Here is a 20,959-nt window from a genome sequence, read left to right as displayed (position 1 = left end):
TGTAAGCAACCCTGTTCCCATATGGGCCAGCCTGCCATGGGCCTCGTTTGCCTTTGTCCTGTGGCTCTCTGAGGGCCAAGCCCCGCACGCCCGAGCCTAGCTCCAGGCATTTATTAAATATGCACCTTCCAGTTGCTGTGAAGAAAGATCCCAACCAGCTAATCTCATCACAGGCTGGGGACCCTCCACATATGTAAATCTACATCTGTTCCCCTTCAAAGAGAGAGATTCTCCAGGATTATCCCGCACACAGACCCAGACTCATACACATACGCACATGGACATGCACATACACATAAACACACACACAAACACACATAAGTACTCTCCCACATGGCCACTGCCAATCAAGAAGTCCCCCCTCTGCCACATGTACTTGTCTGCCATCCCCCAGACTCCAAACATACCGTCCTTTCTCAATTAGCTTGATGACAAGCAATGGCCAAGAAATTGCTCTTTTTGTCAATTTCCCTCGGTGGGAAGTGACAAGGCAAGGCCTTACAAAACCTGCCCCTTGCCTAAAGGCTATGGCTGGTATTGGGGTGCTGGGGCTGGGCCAGGGCCCATAAAGAGTGGCGCCAGAGGGCCAGGAAGTTGGCACCATACCGAGAGTAACATCCTATAGTGCCCAGGGATATCATTATACATCCCTGCAACACAGGATTAGCTTGCTCCCTGGCTGGGAGCTGCCATGAGACAGTGGGAGAGACAGCTTCATCAAACATCAATGACTGACTGGCAGATGACAGAAGAAACAAAAAAAAATGTAAAGCTCTACTATAAATGTGCCAACATAGAATGTATGCATATTCAAATTATTATCACAATTCAAGAACCTGCTAACACAGTTTTAATCTGTTTGTATACTCTGTATGAGTAGCTACATTAAACAAAACATGTTATTTAAAATTAAAATAAAAGTAAACAATCACATATAAAGTGCTGAAACACACATTATCGACACCATTCATAAAATTGTTCTTCATTTCCATTTTACATATGTTGTATTTTCTTTTTCTCTATTGTGCCTGCAACTAGTACACAATAGAGTAATAAGTTATATTTTTATATTTGTTTATATTGGTAAAGACATCAAGTATTTCTGAAATATGTGTGACATAGTTCATGTGAGTTTACCTATAAAACATGACTGAAATATATTCAATCACACAGATAAAACCTCAGAAGCAAACATGCTTATTTGAACTATATTGCTTGACCACATAATGAAATTGTTTTATGAATGAAAATGTTTTATTTTCTTGGTATAATCACCAATCCAGTATTGAGCTGCGATAATTAGTGAACAAAGTGCTGCAATATGTAAGAGCTACAGCCCCACAGAAGTGTCAGAAAACATTGTTTTTAAAAACAGTACATGCCCTTTTACAGAAGTGTTAGTGTAAGCCGAGATAGTCTGCTAATACATTACAGTTTTACACAAAACATTGGCATAGCAACAGATTTTATGGGTGAAGCTTCCCGTTGTTTTGTATGTAAGATTACATATTTTCTATGACTGAGCCAAGCTTTGCCTAGGGGGTGTAGAGGAGGTAGAAGTTGTCCCTAATTCATCATTACTTGCAGTGCAACCACATCAGTAGTCAAAAAGCATCAATCAATCTTGAGTGTTTGCTTAACACCTGGTGAAATACTTCTCATCATGCCTGCATAGCAGCCATTACACAAGTTTGTGGTGACAGTGGCACTGACATAAGGTGCTTACACATGGAAATTACTGGTGACAGATGAATATGTTAACTTATCTTACCCTTGTGGCACTGTGTGGTCTGGACTTTTGGGCAGTCATTATTTAGTTTTTTGAAATGTCTGTGGCATGATGTAGGACCTAAAATGCAAATTCAACTACATTTACCACAAGTCTGAATGGAGTGCTATCTGAACCATCATCTAAATCAACAAAGGGAATATCTGCTGAACAGGACACTATACAGTCTTTGATAAATCAAACTATATGGATCAAGCACTCAAACCTGTGTCAACAATAGAATTTAGGACAACAGAGAAATATTAGAATGAAAATAAACGAACAACATATAGTGCATCCCCTGTTTACACAGTAGGCATTTAGATGTGTGATACTACTGTACATATACTGTTTTACCAAAATCAATCAGGTATGTGTTAAATTTAATTCACCTTGAGCTAAAACAGCATGTTCACATGAGCTGGTATCGTATAATTAGATTTTTTTTTTTTTAAAGGCTCAAACACAAAGAAAGACCATCTGACACGACATAACAGCTACACAGAGAATGGTTGTTAAGACGTGTTCGATAGATCCGATTTGCATGTTTAATTAAGCTATCAGCTCAGTACAACAGAGACCCAAAACCTAAAGCCGCAGAGTCAACAGCCCCTGTAATAACACCTCCCTCCGGTCAGGAGGGCTGAGGAGAAGTGGAGGGAGGAGAAGAGGGAGGAGGAGAGGAGCCAGGCAAAGAGGGTGTGTGCATGTGTGTGTGTGTGTGAGTGCGTGTGTGTGTGTGTGTGTGTGTGTGTGTGTGTGTGTGTTGGGGGTGGGGGGTGGGGGTAGTCAGTTACTAATACACTGAAAGGGAAAGCGCAAAGCTTTTCATTAACACCCTGTGAAAGGCACATTCACACTCCAGCCCACTAATTAAGTCAGGCCTCACTCACTAGGGAGCAGGAGTAAAGGGGAGAGAGGAAGAAAGAGGAGAGAAAGAGGAGCAGAGTTGGGAAAGAGAGCGCAAAGATGAGGAGACTTGAGGAGAAAACAGAGAGGGGTAAAGAGGCAAAAAGTGAAGTTACACGATGGAAGAGAGAGAGACAGACACGCACAGTGTGAGCAAAGGAGCAAAAGGAGGAGGGAGGTGCAGAGATAATATCTCTGCCCCTAATCAGGTTGATTTTAAAGTCACTCGTTGCCAGTCCACTGCAGGCCTCATTAACTCGCCTCTGGCTGGCATCATTGTTCAGGCAGCGTTTGAAATCCACCAAAGGAATGTAGATTTGCTTTAATCCGGGCCCATCAAAGGTAACACTGATGCTGCAGTGACGCTGTGCCTCTGGATTAGGCCAAGCTCGAGGGGAGAGAGAGAAGAGAGCAGCTGGAACAAGAGCGAGAGACCCATCCTCAAAATTTAACCATTTCGAATTCAGTAGGTGACAGGTCTCAAGAGCCTCTCCGGCACTGGAGATGACACTTTCAGGCGGCATTTGAATAATCTGGATGGTCTAAGTTACATAATTATGCCATGACAATTTGGGCACATATGTCAGAGTACAGTCTGGCAGCCAGCGTGTCAGAGTGGGGAAGCTTACAGGGGTGGGGATAAGCGCCATACTGTCCCTGCATTTACTCTCCTCCACTGTGTTCTGTTAGGTGCTGATTTGGGGAAATTTGCAATTCAAAACAACTTTTTGAAAAGAATATTTTTTCGTCTCATGAATACAGAATTTGGGAGGCAGGGTTTAAATTGCACATATCAACAATGGGAGACCATTTTGTGGTTAGCCTACCTCTGGCTGTGACAAAAGACGAAGACTAAAGACTGGCAGCATATCTGGAAAATGACAATATCATGGTGATGCGCTTTTTCCTCATGTTCACCGTTTGATTTGTCAACCAGGGAGCCCAGTTCAGGCCAACAGGAAGTTCTACGTGTTCCAAAAAAACAGTCCATCTGGATTACTGCAAACTCAGATTATAAAGTTGAGAGTGAAGTGGATATTAATGCGTAAGGGGCAAACAACACAGATGAACTTCAGCCCCACACAGAGTGCATGATGATGCTTGACAGTTGTAATAAAAGGCATGCTAAAATACATACTTTTATCACTTTCTAACCGTATCTTGAAAACATGTTTTTTTGAAAAAGTAGCGTCCACTTACAGAAAGAGCACTCTCCTGTCTAGGAGACCACTGAGTCCTGGGGTAAAAAGAACACACCGACATCTCATCTTTATTCATGAGCAAAGCCATTACAGCGGATATTAAACTCTAAACAGTTTCAGGAATACTAAAGAAAAGAAAAGATGATCTTTTCTGCAAGGCTGCATTGTAGCATTTCCATATTTGAAGCAAAGTGCTAAAAGGATACGGCCATACAATCTACCTGTTTATTCCTAGGATGCTGGTTCCTTACACATTGTTTAGACACAGGATGTGTGTCATGCTGATGTTTTATGCTGATTCCTAGCATGCTTATGACATGTTAAACATGAGTTTCAGGTGTCACTAACCATGCCCCCGCATGCTCTGCCACAGTCAAACCCCAGTTGTGCTGTAGATTCTCAGGGGACTTGAGGGCGAGGCTGAGAGCGGGGGATAAGTAGGAGTGGCAAAGAGGCAAGAGATTGTGGGCATGAGGGTCCTAGGCTCACAGGGGGAGCCAGGTTAAGCCAGTTAAGGGCATTAGACCTCCAGGCTGATGAAAAGGGGCCCTCCCAGATCAAATTGAAGTAAATCTAGCCTAAATCCACCCAACAAAGGGAGTTTAGACTTTGCCATTGTGCAGGCCAGAGTAAACAGGGGGTCCTTGGGTAAGCCTCCCTTCACAGGGGACAAAGGCAGAGAGTTGAGGAACTGATCTTACCCCAGTAGGCCAATGTTAGCACACAGATCACAGGGTTAGACACACTCAAACCTATCAGCTGCTACACAGGCCTCTATGGTCACAACACTCTCCTAAGCCTTAAACAAGCTATAAGTTCTCCACTGGCTCTGACACTCTAGCATGCCTCCCGTGACTGCTCACATTTTGCCCTGAAGACAGGAGTAAAGATAACTTTGTGTTCAGTCGCTGGCTCTTGGACAGACATCTCAAAGGGCAGTTTCCACACCCTCCTGGCTGTTTCACACATCTTGGCATTTTTTCTTTCATAGCCTAAAAGGATTGTTATTGCATTGTGTCTCCACGACAACTGATGAATCAAGGCTCCATCATCCTTTTCGTCAAAGCATGAGGCGATTTTCCCAGATGGCCGCCGGGCACTTGTGCTTTGAAAGCAGGATCACAGTGGCAGGGGAAAAAAAAAATCTCCTCATTCACTAAAAAAACTTTCCAGAAAGGCAAGCACAATCATCCTGTTAATGGTTCTAATTGAGGCATCATCATACCCGTCACACTCCAGCTGAACCTAGCACAATAAATATGTGTTCAATTAGGATCCATCAAACGCTCCCAGCCACCGCTGCTGGAAAAACAAAGAGGGCCCCCGGCCCATGGGCCTCATTCAATTCACCTGGCAATCATATTATGATGCTCTCATTTTTGACCTGCTTCAAATTATCTCTGGGAAAACAAAACCCTTCTCCTATCCATTTGTGCCAAGACGATTGTTCTCCCTCTCCCGAGTCAAAAACTTTGGCAGATTATAGCCTCTTTGTGCTTGAAAGGTACTAAAGTATGTGTCAGGTACTATTACAGTCAAGGTCTCCACAAACATGCACTCTCACACACACACACACACACACACACACACACACACACACACACACACAAACACATATAGGTTATAGGCCCGGCAGGCGTTTGTGTGAGCCTGCAAAAGAAGCCCACGTTGCTTCAGTAATTATCAGCCAAGGAAACCATAACACTGTTCACACAACAGAAGAATGCAAAAACAAAAGACCCATTCAGCAGCAGTAACACCCAAGGTGTTTTCATAGTGACGGCCATCTTGTCAGCTGACACAAGCTGCTGAATGAAATGAAAGATAACCACCGCAGGCAACCAGGTGCTTCTTCCATTTCCCTGGAGTCTGTTCACAGCACATTGAGCAAGGCTGCGTGTGCATAACTGTGTGTGTGCAAGCATGTCTTTATTTGAAACAAAGACAAATGAACAAAGTACGATGACTCTGTCTTGATTACACATCTGATGGTGATGTTGTGGTACACGTTTTGAGCACTTCTGTTCCTCAAAAAGTTGATTACGAGAAAGAAAATGTTTTGTTTTTGATTTAACAAAAACGTGTGTTTGAGAAGATATGAGTACTATTTTCATACCTATTTAAATATATGTTCACCAAGGCAGTCACTTTTTATTAAAAATGCAAAAACTACCATTTGAGCAGGTCGCAAAAAGAAATATTTTGTCTTCAATTCAAAATTTACAGTGTGCAAGTACAACAGCCAGAGTAAGGGACTTTGTAAAATGAAAGTCCTTTGTTCTTAGTCCTTAACAGATCACCATAGTGCTATACAGCCTGAGGAACAATGTGTAAAAGCATTTTTGGAAAGGACACCACAGCTGGAAAATTATGTTTAAAGGCAAGGCTAAGGTAACATGTATACAAGTACACAGTATATCAGTAGAAGAGCCTGTGAAAGTACTTTTTATTCTAATGTAAATTCAGGATTAAAGGATTTTTTTTCTTTATTGGTATATCAAGTATACTGTAACAATAAATAACTATTGACCCCAGCAAGATCTTTGTCCAAAAGAAAATGTATCAGGGATGAAGCCAATGTGCAGTCACACAACAGAGATGCTGTAAAATCCAGTGCGTTTTTTGGTGACTACAATTGAGAGTTTTATCGCATGGCTGTGTGTCAGTGCACAGACTTGTGCATGTGTGCAGGCTCCAAATGAGCAGAAGGAGGGTAGAGGGCTCGTCACAAGCCTGGCTATAGGAGATGATAAACAATCCAGCTGAAGTCAGCCATAAGGAGAGTCTGCCTGTCAGTCCTCTTACCCTAGAACAGCCTGGGGTTATCATGACGTGCCAGCACATTTGGTGTGAGCGTTTGACTGCTTCACCTCCTAATCGTGCCTCCTCCGGGCAGCGTTCTCTTGGGAGACCTCCAATCCTCTCCTCTTCCTGCTCCCCCTCTTACAGCAGACTCTGTGTTGTTTTACTGTATAGACCCATAACTATGGATGGAGGAAGCTTGTAAAATGGGAAGTTTGTTTCAGCAATAAATGTTTTTTAATATTTATTGTTCTACAGAAAAAAAACTGTGTATTTCCAAGTTTATACACATGCTACGCCTCTGTGGTTATTTTTTATGTTGGCTTATTTTTGAGTTCTGTCATCATGACCAATGATGCATTCAAAATGTTGTCATGGTCCTAGTCTGCTGACAGCTCAGGGCTAAGTGAGCACCAGCACATACATGAAGACATTTGTCCAATATCGTAAAACCCACACTGCACTGGTTCCTGCCCACATGCAGGGTCTGAAATAACTTTTTTCTCTGCCAGGCAAGAATATTTCCCCCTCATCTGAAAAGTTTCATCTTCCGCTTTTGAAATCTATTATAATCCAATAATATATATTATTTTCAAAAAAGCCATTCTGCATAATGAATACTTTCACTTTTGGTACTTAAATATTTTTTATGCTAATTATTTTGTACTTTAACATGAGTAAGATTTTAAATGCAGAACTTTTACTTGCACATGAGTACATTTACATTTGGTATACAAATTTTACTAAAGTAAAAGATTTGAGTGTTTTTTCCACTGCTGGGGAATTCCAGTGTTTTAATTACACCATGGCTTTCAGAGAAGCCTTATTTTTGGGGGATGGGAATAACTGTACACATGTACGTACATGCATAAATGCACTTGCCTATGTTGACATGGACAAAGCGAAACCTACCCTGTACATTTATTAGCACTTGACAATTTAACTGCTTATTTATTCTCTGCTCTCATCAACGCCTGCCTGCTCTGAGCGCATCAGTCATCATCGCTACTCTCTCTTTTGCTCAACTATTCTATTACATACTTTTTTTTCAGATGAAATTGACACATGAGGTAGTGAAGGTGATACCAATGTGTGTATTGTATGTGAGTGCAAATTTTTTGAATTGATGTTTATTTGTTCAAATTCTGTGAACTTCGACTGTCATTTAAAACAAATACAGTCCTACAGCCAATAGTGTTGCTTTCATATTGAATTTATGATGTGTCTTTATGTTGTGCCTTTTCTCTGTCCACCAAAGCTGTGGATGGCCTGACAATTTTACCATGGCCTGAAACATATAGCTACCTTGATGTCAACCACCAGTTTGTGGAGCCCCTCGCCACCTTGGTTTTTCAGAGCCAGAGGTGACCATATTTGGGGGAGATACTGACACCTCAGAGGAGTGCGGGGTGGATCTGACTGAGAAGCCAAGGACACTATTGGCAGAAAGCCTGTCACTGAAAGCGGCTTTCTATTAATTATGTAGGCCTTAATAAAATGTGAACAGGTAAGTAATATCCACCCCCCCCCCAGTTGTCATGATTGTTGAAACTGAAAAGCTACAGACGCCAAAAACCGTTTTTGTTTGTTTGTTTGTCTTTTTTTTTCGTTTGGGGTTTTTTTGTAGCAGGCTTTAAATATGCTTATTTCTATTGTAAAGTTGGGCTTTTTAACATGGGGGTCTTTAAGGACTGACTGGCTTTCAGAGCTCAAGTGGCAATTCAAAGAACTGCCATTTTTAGCTTCACTTTTCAGCCCCAGATGTTGCTGCTTTAATTTTACAAGCCACTGCCAACAATTTACTCCCATTTGGTGGGTGCTAATTTCAGACCCTTTCTACATGCAATTTTTCAAAAATGTATGGCCCAAAACAGTACTGTAAATATGTCTTCACTAGCATAAGGTAAAAGATAACTAGACCACTATAACTATGTTAATGTTTACTGAATGTTGACAATATGTCACCTGTTCAAAGTATAAAATTTGGAACATTTTGTGAGCTTGAATATCCTCCACATGTTATCACAAATTGCAGCAGTGTATCAACACTGGCTGCTAATTGCTGCTCTGTAACCACCAGTGTTGGCATGTTGGGGTACTAGAAAACACTATCAGGTCTGGCACCAGTTCTGTGGGATCTAGCACTTCATCTGCCACTTTTTCTTGGAAATCACTTAAGATGATTACGGGTTAGGCAGCAGGGTTGTGAATTTGTGACTAGTGCGATTATAAGATGCTGATAGAGATGAGTGCACATCTACAGGCACTAATACAGGCGGATTATAACTGTAAAACCTACAGCTCAGCATGTGAGCATTTGTGCTGTGCAGTAAAATAACTGACTCTGAAAACTTTTATGTCCCAAAGTTGTGAGCATAATATGTATTCGAGGCATAATTGTCACTTTGGGTGTAGCATTGTATGCTACTATAAAATGTGTTTTTATGAACTAAACTTGTCTTACCAAATCCAGTCACTTCTCATGTCCAAAAGTATTTACAGCAATATAAATAAATAAAAACAATTCCTATATCAGCTGTGATACAGAAAATTGTGAAGAAAAATACTGAGAAACTAAATATCCCTTTAATATAATTACCTTGCCTTTATACCTAATATAAATCTTTTCCGGTCTGAAAAACATGCACGGCAGAATGACACTTATCCACAATATTTGACTTATAGTCTTAAAAATGTGCAGCAAAAAGGTCAAGTGGCTCTGCACTAAAGCACTTCCAGTAAATTTGCCTTGTGTGTCATTGCTAACTATATTTAACTCATGATCGCATACAGCTATGACCAGCTGATCTATAAAGCTAAATGATAGAATTAAACTTTTCCACATTCAAACCCCCAAAGACAGCCACAGTTAAGACTACGTTCAACATCAGGTAGGTTTGTATGAGAGGATTCAACCACCCTTAACAACATTTCCAGCTCTAATTATTGTGACAGTGTCACAACTATTTTCTTTCCCCATGTAAGCATCTATTTCCGTGGCAGGGGCAGGCTGTTTGTATGTGGCCTGCGTAGGCCACATCTTCCTCTGTGGCTTGTTGTTCTGCGCATTTCTGAACCCACCCATTTATTTTGGTTTGTCATAAACTATATTTGTCTTTTTCTCTCTGACAAGTGGGGCTTGAAAAAGAACATAGTGTAAAGAGCAGAGCCCAAACAGCTCTCCCTTTCTGGCTCTCTCTCAATGTAGAAAGAATTACTGTAAGCCTGCAGTATATTCAGTGCCGCCATTCTGTAAGCCACCGTTTTGATTATTCATGCAGTGATTTAACAGGCATGTAATTGTTACTCGTAAACAGGCTAACTGGTCAACTTGTTGACAAGGCCATGCACTAAATACATTGTCTAACATCTAACAGAGCACACGCACAAACAAAGCCCCTGGGAAACTAAGATGATGACATGTTTAAGATAGAGAACACTGTTTTCAAATCAGTCTGTGAATGAATTATGTGAAGCTTCTATGTTCACACATCTGAAACTATCCTGGTGTTTTGATCTGGACACCACATGTAACACTGTGAGCAGCCAGGTAATACTGGCTTCAATCATACAACTACAAAGCATGCACTTTGTTCTCACATTTTGTTCCACTCCATCTCAGAACAATAGATCAGTCAAGTCAAGTCAGTCAAGTCAGTCAACTCAGCCCTCCAGCTGTATAAATATGTTTGTTTTTAGATTGGCACCAATAGCTTGTATGCAGTGTTATGTTCTATGATTTTGTATTTAAACAATTAATATTTATTTCCCATTATTCTTTTAATGAATTGCAAGCAAGTAATACTGGTTTGGTAATTAAGCATTTAAACTATGAATGTAATGTACCAGTTCCAAAGATCAGAGTTTACTCATGTAAAGAAGTAAAGAATCAAGCAATGGAAAGGCTGACTTGACTTAAATTGCATGTTGTTTTTATATTAGTCCTATTTATATCTCTAGTCAGGAAATAGTCAGGATAGGAAAATGTAGTGTGCAATTTAATGAAGTGTTACATCAAATATTTTATAGTATAATAATGGTAGCTAGCATTTCTAACATTTATCCATAAACAAAAGACACTTGTTTTTCTTCTGTCCATGTTATGTATAAAATCTGTCAAAAATGCAATAAAACCTGCTAATGTGATCAAACAAGGCGGCAGAGTTATGTGAAGTATGTGTTAAATTGAAATTTGATTTTTAACCTTAAATGGGTTTATATATATATATATATATATATATATATACATATACACACACATTAGATGAGCTCAACATTCTGTTTCTCTCCCTGTTTCAATCTGGACATCGGGACTTTCTGCCAAGCCAAACAATTTCAGTCGGCAGGAGTCGCTCACTTTGAGAGACAAACTCCTTCAGCCAATCCTGATGTTAACACTAGCGTCTGCTCCTTTACCACACACGCGTTGTCAGACAGTGACAGTTCAAAAAATACAATGTATTTACCCTTTATATGTGACCTGTACCTCATCGACAACAATCCCCATGAGGTTTCGGCAATACACTGGCTTTGCCACTATAAAGTTATTTAACCATTTTTTAAATTAGCAACCAGATGCCTCCGAACAGCTGAACAGCTGACAGCATCCTTGTTGTCTGAAGCATTGTGAACACCAATCTGCATGGCCATGATCCCTGGCTTTGCAGCCTCTCGAATCTGCTCCTCCATCAGCCAATCAGTGGCCAAACAACAATTAACATTGTGTTTGTTACGCTCATGTGATCAGGATGGTCTTTCCAGGCTACTGATTTACATCTGTGCTGTAATGTAACTGAAGACCAAATGAGAGAGTCCTTCAAATTTCAAAGGGGATATGTGCCATTCTGTGCCACCCAACATATCGCGGAATCCTTACTAAATGTTGATGCTGAATCGTGCCTGCATGATGACAAAGCCCATCTGATGTCACCGCGACCCACTTGGAGGCAGTCGGGCATGATATGACCAGACTCCGGAGATGATCCATCTTGGACACGACTCGGTACTACTCTGTACATTTAAACTGGAAAAAGAAATGCAAATGAATGCTGCAGATCTGATTTGGCACAGCCTAAATGCCATTGTCAAAAGCCCTGCTAGTGTCTTGGGACAGTAATGTGTTGATCTCAGACTGGGTTTGCTCTGATTCTTGTTGCTCTTAAAAGAAACATGCTGACTAAAAGAAAACAGACGATCCTGTCCACCCACACAAACTTCCTCTTTACGCTAAAAAATTTGACAGCTCTACTCCAAAGAGCATTGCGCAGACTTAGCGAGTAAGCCACAGCTAGAACTTGGAGGCTTAAATGATGCAAGAGGGTGGGCAGCTACTCAGGAGGATGAATCAGAATTTCTCAGTGCATGGGTATACACTCTAAATATGAATTATTAAGTGGCTATCATACCCCCATAGTATGAAAATAAATCCAGGAGTGGATGGAATGAGAAGGGGCTGAAGTAGTGGACTTGAATACTGATGTGGATAGAGATCCCAGAGGAGACACAGGTACTAAAAGGCCGCCAGGAAGCTTGCTTAGATCAAGTGCCTGATCGTGCCTTTTAACCTCTGACATGCAGGATCACAACACAGGTTGTGACAGTCAGTGCACTGGACACAGAGCTTCCCTATGTGATTTGGTGATGCAAAGTTATTGATAAAAAATAGCGAGAGATAGCATCATCCAGGTATATCTGAGAGAGAAGATTCTAATTTGAATAATAATGCACTAATTTAAACAACTAGTGCTGAGCCAAATTCATTGTGTCACAATAACAAAATCTGTTAGGACAATTTAGCTATTTTAATTAAGCAGATCTCGAGTCGGGCTAAAAATGTATAGTTGCTAAAATGAAAGATATGAGGTTATTAAAACCAAAAGAGTTTATCTCCTTGTGAGCGTGAATGTACTTTGTGAATTTCTTAGAAATTTGCCTATAAAATTTATATTTGGAACTGGAAAGAAAACCTACAAATAAATGTTTCCAACTATCAGAATGCCGAGCTAAAAACAGCTCTTTTTAGGATAATACGATTTCTCAAGATTGTGGTGGCATGGCAGATCATGTTGCGACTGACTGAGGCCTCCTTGGATCTCACTTTTGTCAACTGTCTCTCGTCTCCACAACAGCCATGGAGCAAGGCAGAGTCGTCGTGGTACAGCCCTATCTGTTCCAGCCCTCTGACTCTGGGTGGGTCTGAAAATCCAATCTGATGCTCTACACTAAAATGAGAGAGCTGTTTTTCGAAGCCACGGAGTGTTCTATTTCTACATGAATTAACGAACGGTTACATTCATTACACATTCACTCTGTTCAGCCCTTTACTGCTCCCTCTCCCCAGACAGAGTGCCCAGAGTGGGCTCTGTCACTCTCAGAGTGCAGTGCTCTGGATAACCGAACGGTACATTTCAACAGCAGTCCAAATTTACAAATGGTCCGATTTGTGCTAGAGTGAGCTACGGCACTTAGGATGAATACTTCTGAACGCACCCTCTGAATTTTCAGAATCAGAAGATTGTCAAAATAATACATTTCACTCTGTCACTAAATTGTGAGTTTACAAAATGTCACTGAATGGTGAGTTTACAAAATGCTTTGTTATCAATATTACTTTAGCATACAGTTAGCATAACTTAGCACATGCGGCACAGGCTGCATGAATGCAATGATAAATGATGGCTCTTCAAGGTTAGCTAATGCTAGTGCTATATTATTAACTTATTCTTATTATTTTATTGCTTTCCCATTGCCACATACTCACTGGTGTCCATCTTTGTAACGCTTAGAAAAGCCAGGTAACATACACAAACACTGTGTGCTGCACATACACATTACATGAGATGAAGACATGCCAGAATAAAATGACCACGTCTGGTAATGTTACATCTACAATACTGAATGGAGTGTTGAGGGTTTTCAGTTTAAAATGTTAAATTATTATCAACTCACACCTGACTTTTGATTGGCTTCATCCATATTATGTGATATGGATCGGGGATAACCATGCCCAAATCAACACAGCTTTAGGAAACTGTTTTTTTTTTTTTATAATTTTCATTATGCATGTAAGATTCTAAATAACATATTTATGAAATTTTTTGTGGTTTGGGTTCCCAGAGGCTTTAGAAGTAAAAACATTTTAAAATTGTGGATGTGGAAACATCATGTGTTCAATTTTTTCTGTAGAAAATTTAGTGACAATATACTGCAATGACACCGATTATTCATCATTAGAAATACATGAGCCGATTCAAAAACATTTTTGATATCTGAGTGACTTTGAACATCTATAGCAGTGTAACTACCACTTGAACTTGCAAAGTGGATGTCCAATTAAATTTCTCAAGCAGAGGGACAAAAGAAAATATGAATGACAGTGGTGTTAATACTATTTCTACATGGATGTAATTTGATGTAAAAAAAAAATTTAAAAAAAAAAAAAAACAGTGGCCTGACATGGCAGTGTGTGAGAGGTGGGAGGTTTGAGAGTATGGAGGTAAATGTTGTTGAGTCTTTCACCACAAGATGGGGTCTGTATAAGAGGTCTTAATCGTCTCTGCACATGCTCCTGTGACTCTGGGGCACAGTGCTGGGACTGTCACAAACCAGAATTACATAGCAACACAATGTGTGCCTCTGGTGTTTGCATCATGCTCCTTAAATAAACCCACCCCTGCACAGAGCAAGACTGGTCTAGTTACACATGCACCACAGTTTGGGACAATGGTCAACTTTCTAGGCTTACAACCATTAGAAATAGTCTAGTCCATGTTTTCCTTGTAACCTGCTCTTGAATGCAGTGGATGTGCATTCAACAAGTTGAGCATAGGGACATTGAAAAAGTATTTTATCATTGAATCACTTTACTCATTAGTATTTGATTAATTACAGAGGAAGCCTGGAGACTATAAAAATAGTTGAACTCATGAGCACTGGATTCTGACCGTTTGTAGGAAAGACACAATGATCACATCTTGCACAGTAATGCTACAAAGGCCAACTGCAATGAGAAAACATCTGGAAAACTGTTGCCCAACAAAGGACTGTTCAAATGAACTGAGGTTTAAGAGACAGCAGTAAATTTTCTTACATCAAACTCTGTTTGTTGTAGTAGAGAGATGAAAAGCTCATGGCAGAAAAGATATTTCATGGTCCTAGGTCACACCAGATCTAAGCTGTAACATCTTAACAAATCACACCTGATCAGATGGCTTTAAAGCCCTAACCCCTGCATGGTTCTCCCATAGAAAGATGTACCAGACCAAACCTTTGAGAGTGAAGCCAACTAAACCTCAACCATGTGTGTAGCAGCATCCAGCCAGGCAGCGTTTTCGCTGATGCAGAAGTATGTGTAAATATAAAACTACAAACACTGCAACTAATTACTGGTACTGTTGGATTCAAAGTTGATACACCTTATAAATATCCCAGTAAAACTATACAAAATAAATTATCTTTAAAAATACACTGATTTTATTTTTCCTTATCTGACTCCTCGTGATGTAAACTGTACTGTACCCACCCAGCTCTCTCAGGTGAAAGCAAGAAAGCATCTACTAATACAGATTTGATATAAAGAGTATTATTTTACAGTATCTAAGTAAAAAGGAAATATTATCAGCTACACTGAAATCGTGAGTCTAAACACAAGTGCAGTGTTGACATTGAGAGAAAGTCAGAGGTGAAAGAAATCCAGTGTGTTTATAATAAATTGGAGATTATTAGTCTTTAAATATGTCAACAGAAATAAAGTAAAAACGGGCACGGGTACTTCATAGATGCATAGTATACAGCACATATGATCTAAGGCCTTGCTTCTTAAAATAAATGATGAGACTGATTTATGGTTTTGTCAAATAATCAATTTTCTCACCATATTAGCGTCATTTAATGATATTCTTAAATTAAAGAAAAAAAAACAATGTCTGGGAAGCTGATAATATACAGTACATAATAGATATTGAAGGAAAAAAAATGAGAAACAGAGAGAGAGCGGTTGTTGTTTGTCTGACCGTTCATCGTCCCTATAATTCACTCTTTATGTTGTGATGTCCTTAAAATGGGATTTTACAGTCACTGCTTTTATTCCCACATAAAACAGAGTCTTGTATAAGCCTGTTAAGAGAGTATCCAGCGGTATCTTGCAAGCTCGGTCCCAAAGCGCCCAAACTACACAACAAAGCATAAAGCCTGTACTGGTGCCAGAGTCTGACCGTCTGCTTTCACTATCACAGCCGGCTGTTTGTTCTTCTCTTCTCTCTCTAGCTCTCTTCTTCCCCACCTCTTCCACACTCCAAGCACCAAGAGGAGTATAAAGAGGGGAGCAGTCCGACAGGGAGAGAGAGGGTTTTCTAGAATTCACCTTTTATCTCACATGCAGTATGAGGCAAGCACAGTGTAGGAGTGGAAAGGAGCAATAAAGGGGTAGGGAATTTTAGAGATGAGAGCTGAGGGAGAGATACAGAGAAAGAAAGTGTGCAACTGAGGAAAAGAAAAAGAGTGGGGTCATATTTCTTTTCTTCAGCATATATTTCATGTTCTCTGATCTGAGGAGGAAATGTTAAAAAAGTAATTCCAGAGAGATACAGAGAGCATGGATACAGCTTTCAATTTCTACTCTACAGACTTCGAGCTTCAAAAGTACTGCCAACTGTCTGAACTACCCACCAGTACAGCCTTTGTAAACTCCTGAAAGTCACCGCTTTCTTGGTTATTCAACAGAAACAATCAAATTTGTAAGATTATTCCACAAAATACCCAAAACATGTCCCCTCATTTTGCATAGCAAGGTTACATCAATTTACTTTTTCCCTCACAAATTACGCTCTCACCACTCAACCCAAATTAAGCTACAGCTGATAAAAAATTCCAGATGTGCATCCTCTGTGTCTTTCATCCTGCTGGCAATTCACAGCTGAAGGACTACAGGAGGACCCAGCACAGCAGCTATCTGGCAGAGACACCACAACAAACCACCCAGGAGAGGCTTGCAATCACATCAGAGTGAGTGATAATACACTTTAGAGTGGAAGAGTTTTGAAGGCTGTCGATGCGAGTGCTGCTAGCTGGGCTGTTGAGTGCTATAAGTAGAGTCTGATTCCCTGCTTCCTATATATCACTTGACAGGTGAAGACAGGGGGAGGGGGAAGGTGTCAGTGTGGTTTGGGTCTCTCCAATAGCGCATCACTCTAGTCAACCAATGAAAGGTGATGGGGGCTTATTGACTTGTCTGACTTGATGGGCACTCAGTGGCTGACATTGCTGCATGCAACATCCTTCAATGCTAAACCAAATGGCCGAGCATGATCAAATCCTTTGCCCGCTAACCTCTTTACACCAAGATACTCCTGAGATTACCGTCCAACCTGTCTTCTCCATTCACCTCCCTCTGGCAACAGGGAGCAATGCATTATGGAGATCGATGCTGTATACGCCATTTTCATCTCTCCTTGAAAGTGTGTCAAAGGAGGGATTCCGAAAACAGTAATTCAAAGCCTGTCCACCTGTCCTGACACAACCTTGACAGGGACCTCACTTTGCAAGTGTGTCTCTGTGAGCAGAAATGCAATGTTCATCTTTGTTATTCAAGTGCTTGGTCAAAGTTAAAAAGGTTTGTTTTTGACTAAGGCATTATTAAGACTTACCTTTTTTCATGTCGCGCACATATAGAAGGAGACAATACAAGTATGTGTGTTCTTCAAAGAGAAAATTGTGTTTCAGCAGTGTTTTGAATGAAAACTAAACCTGAGAAGTTTTCTATCCCCCAGCCCAAGTTAATGGTGACGGTAAAAAAAAATGATCAAAAACAGCCTCTCAGGCAAGCCTAATCAAATCTCATTCAGGGAACATTTGCCAGGATTTTCATATGATCGCTGTCATATGATCGTGAACCATTTTAAACATACCTGTAAGTTAAGGGACAGTATAAAAGTTTGTAAGCCCTGCTATTATCTCATTAAAGGTGTGTCTGCTCCAAGGTAAAGTAATCATGTTGAGGACAGAGCGACAGAAAAGCAAGCTCCACTCTTCAGACGGACAGTAAATTGAGATGAACCTACTTGAGATGAACTCCTAATCAGCCACCAGACAGACAATCCCTCTGATGATTGGTGAAGGGTATTCATTGGAGAGGAGTTTAACATCATTGCGTCTGATTGACTGGGCTCTCAACCACCGTGGGTTAAGGGGGCTCCTGGGGTTAGCCTGGTCAGACAGAACAAGAGAGAGCACAAGAGAGAGGGAGACAGAAAGAGAAGTGGAGGAAGAGAGAAAGAGAGCCCTTCAGTAAATGGGCAGTCCATAGAGAGTTGAGCAGCAGTCTAATGGAGCCTCATCACGGCCAGTCTGTCAGTCAGTCAGGTGAAACAAGGTCTAACGGGATCCTAATGAAGACAGCTTCACACCGAGTTGTCTCGAAACTGCCCGGCTAAAAAGCAGACACACTTATTATCCATCTTCCATACTGTGGAATATTGCCCACTCAAAGTCAACAAGAGCAAAGCAAGATCCAACTTTAAGACCGAGGCAGACGACAACACATTTTGTTCATTCTATTTGGAACAACCATTGTTGAGAAACAGCACAGGAGAGGGAGTACTGCTGCACTGTGCAGCTGTAACTGAGTTGTAGACAAAATGCTGCAGGCCAAATGCTGAAGATAATTACATCTGTCTTGATACATACAGTGCATAGAGCAATACACATATACAATGTTCTAGTCTTGTTATACTGTACATCAGCACTCATGGAATGCCATATGTCCAATCCTATATACATGGATGGCATTATCTGTCATATAAACTCCTATATGACACTCCTAATTTAAGTCACAGATAATTCTTTGTTTTGCTTTGCTTATATTGCTTTTGTTTGGTATGGTTGGCTGCACCAAGCTATAAGACGACATTAAACACATAAAGTACCGCAGTTTGCAAATGTTTCCCTGATCTTATTAATAAAACACAACCATGACATTGCTTAACTGAGTCATTAAATATGCATATGCACATTGGGATACAGAGTTTTCACAGATTTATAAAACATTCCCCACTAAATGCTTCTAGAAAAAAATAACAGTGCAGTGGGCCAAGAAGGAATTTAGCAGAAAACTGGAGGTACATAAAACTGAATTGTACCACTTCTTGCATTCAAAATCTATACATCAACTGTTACTCAGTACAACTACAATTAAAGTTCTAAAACCTGAAAATTACTTAGGATTTTAGCACCTCTGGTTACCTCATCTCAAAGTCACAGGTTTTTTTGAAGGGGGTTTTTGGTTTGAGGCTTCAAATAAGGCCTGTGGTTAACACTAGCTTAAGAGACTTTTACGGTTTGTTTCATGACATAAAATACACCAGTAAACCACTGTGAACTTTGAAGGTTATATGAGTCTTAAAAAAAAGATGGTTGCTGATAAGAAGCTAAATGAAACTACGGAGCATCATCACACCGAACCGCACCAAACATGGCTTTACAACCTTGTAGCAGTGGTGACGCGACCATAGTGTAGTTCACTTTAACCTAGCAATAGCTTTTTACCTCTGGTGATTAAAAATCCTCAAAGTGGTGTTTATTTGTAAAGATTATCTTGCTGAACAAAACATGTAAGTATCATAAATGTTTGTTTTCCACAGAGGTTAATTTCTACAATGATCCAAAATCCAATGGAAAAATCCCATAGGCTTTTTGATGAGGGCACCAGGCCGAGGGTTGGCTGGCCTACACAAAAACGTCATCTCAGCGGCACTCTATGTCCACCTGTGAAATTTTGGACAAGTATACAAGTCAAATACTTTTCTTCTCAAGTTGCTAGTGTACCACAATCAAATTTCTGTCTGAAGCTCATTCTACAGGCCTTACAAAAATTAGAAATGCTTTTAGGCTAGTATACGAACAGTAGATAAAATGGAAAGCCAACCATCCCCACTGTCCATCCCAGCCCAGTAGCATAGCCTTAGGACACAGCCTCTGGGTCGCCCCTAACCAGGCCTTGGCCTGCCGTCTCTAAAGTGCTCTGTCACGAGGCTGCCAGGGGCTGCAGCATATGCCACCAAATCCCTGGTGTCTCCACCATGGTAAACAGAGGCCCTGCTAATGGAGGCATGAGTCTCTGTATGTATGTATGTCTGTCTGTCTGTCTGACCTTCAGTTAGCCCTCTTCCTCCTCCCCACCACCGAATGGTTTCATGGCTGGATGATGCTGCACAGTCTGACTCGCTATATGTGGAAAATAGAGAGAAAATCAGAAAAACAGAAATGTGATGGTGAGATTGAGAGAGACAGAGAGAGACCTCCTTATCTCTCCTTGACCTCAGGGTTCAAAGAAAGTGAACATTTGCTTTACAAGTCCAGAGCACAACACAACCATGAACTTTTCATCAGATGTGCTGAAAAATAGTATTGGTGCAAATGCAAATAGTTGTACATACTAGTGTTGTCACAAGTATAGATATGTTTCAGTTTCAATGCTTATATTCTGCAGTATCGATACATTGGTACCAGCTGCATTTTCTTGCTCTCATCTCTCTCACAGCAAGTTGACTGACACACACACAGACATACACGCACACACGCACAGCTGTACAGTACCCCTATAGTCCCTTAAATTAGTGCTAAGCAAACAAAACATGTCTTACTGTTGCAGCTTCACATTAATATCATTTAACCAGACAAACAAAAGTTGACTTTATATGTGAAGGGATCATAGGAAATACAATGTTTTTTTAGTTAGCTAAGTACTTACTGCTATCGTTCATCAAAAATGCAACTACAAAAACACAACAGGCACTTTGCTCTCTTGTTCTGTCTGACCTGGCATTTCTGCAGTCATTTGAGCCAGATGTTATCATGCCGATTGTAAACATTCCCACTGCATTAAAAAGCCAGGTGTTTTTGTGCAGTGGGAATAAGGCTAAAGATTGCCACTTTAATGTAAAAAAGTTTTAATTGTTGTTAAAATTTACCACAGCCATTCTGCTGTTCCTTGGCATTTACCAGGAAAAAGTCATTGTCATCATATTAAAACCCTCTTATTTTCATTTCCTACTAAAATTTTAAATTTTATGCCCTTAATGTCAAATTTTGCCAGTGGTATCAAATATGGTATCAAATACTGACATATTTCAAGGTATTGTGTTGACGTTAGAAATTTTAGAATTATGACAACAATAGTAAATACATTTACACATACAATCAAACAACAATGGCAACACAACAACACATGCCCACAAGCACTCGCATGAAAAATCAAAAAGAAGACAAAAAAGACACCAAAAAA

The sequence above is a fragment of the Plectropomus leopardus genome, chromosome 1, assembly GCF_008729295.1.
Source record: "Plectropomus leopardus isolate mb chromosome 1, YSFRI_Pleo_2.0, whole genome shotgun sequence".
In the NCBI taxonomy this organism is placed as follows: domain Eukaryota; kingdom Metazoa; phylum Chordata; class Actinopteri; order Perciformes; family Serranidae; genus Plectropomus; species Plectropomus leopardus.
The sequence above is the reverse complement of the archived record's forward strand: the minus strand, read 5'-3'. Positions refer to the sequence as shown.